The sequence below is a fragment of the Pygoscelis adeliae genome, unplaced genomic scaffold (assembly GCF_000699105.1).
Source record: "Pygoscelis adeliae isolate BGI_AS28 unplaced genomic scaffold, ASM69910v1 Scaffold349, whole genome shotgun sequence".
Classification (NCBI taxonomy): Eukaryota; Metazoa; Chordata; class Aves; order Sphenisciformes; family Spheniscidae; genus Pygoscelis; species Pygoscelis adeliae.
In genome coordinates this window covers 820,487-821,766 of record NW_008825608.1, presented here as the reverse complement: position 1 = coordinate 821,766, position 1,280 = coordinate 820,487, and the positions used below count along the sequence as shown (strand labels likewise).

At 51.8% G+C, this 1,280-nt stretch overlaps 1 protein-coding gene across 1 annotated transcript in view; it reads left to right on the top strand.

The window, feature by feature from the left end:
• Positions 1-1,280, top strand: part of PHF2 (PHD finger protein 2) — a 95,418-nt gene that overhangs the window by 826 nt on the left and 93,312 nt on the right.

Sequence of the window (1,280 nt, the reverse complement as noted above, 5' to 3'; positions counted from 1 at the left end):
GGAGGGGACGAGGGCGAGGGCAGAAACCCCGGCCCCTGGGTCAGGCTGGGCGAGCTCGCTCGCTGCTGCTGGGCTGGAGGCAGGCAGATCACGCTTGGTTTTCATCTGCCTTTTCAGAGGATGCATCGAGGTCGTGTCTCGGGGCGAAGTCTCAGCGGGTCTGCGGTCAGCGGCGGATTTTGCCACTCGCTCCAGGCCAGGCAGCACCTTCCCTGCAAAGGTCCAAGAATCGTGTCCCCAGGTGTCATTTCTAGTAAACCTCAGCAATGCAAATGGCCTTTTGCTTTGTGTCTCCCCGTCAGAGTCATGTTCGTCTAACATTTAATTCTGCTTTATTTATACTCCGCCTTCTGTTTTATAACAGGCTCTCAGCAAATTGAACGAGAAAACTTATAAACACTTTATAAAACTCTTTTACTTCGTAAACTTTGGGCTTCTTTGGCTTCATAAAAAATGAGCTTCCTGATCCCTAATAAAACACAGCGGGGAGAGGCGAAATAAATGTGAATTTGACTGACGACAGCGATGGGCTCGTGTGCATCTTCCTCCTTTATGAAGTTCCAGACTAGAAAATGCCTCTGGTCCCGCGCGGACTACACCGTGTAGAAGATGGAGACAGAAGGCAGCTCCCAGCACGGCAGCGTGCTCTGGGTGAAAAATAACAAAAATCTGAGTCCAACTGCCAAGTTATGAAACCTTGCTTACAAATGGTTTAACTGTTTATAAAAAAACATTTTGCATGAGGCTCCACTGTGGCCACATTACTGGAGTAACCGCGGCCAAAATCCTTTTTTAAATAGCATTTTTTGAAAGCTGTTGCCCGGCTTGGCAGCCTGCGTAGGCTGGGGAGAGCCACGCCGGCCGAGCCAGCGACGATGCTCCTGTGCCCAGCACTGTGGAGCGAGCCCCGGAGGAGCCCGGCATTTCCCCCCCTCCCCAGAACATGACTTTTTCCCCCGAAACGTGGCAACCAAGTACTGAGTTCCAGAGACTGCAACTGAATCTCTTCCAAGAGCTTTTCTGCTTGGTGCACCTCAGCCCTCACACCTGGTCGGTGACTCCTGGTCTTACGACGGCAGTGGTGAGCAGCCCGGCTGGCCTCGCCCCAAGAGCCAACCCTAAGAGAAAGGATTAGTAAGACACATTTTAAGAAACACTCACGTATTTTTCCCTTCTTTCTGCCTTTCGATTCTTTTTATCTGCAGCGCTGCCCGGGGACTTGGCTCTGGTTTTCACTTTGCATTGGCGCTGGTGTGTTCAGGCGGTTGTCTCTGGGGGGC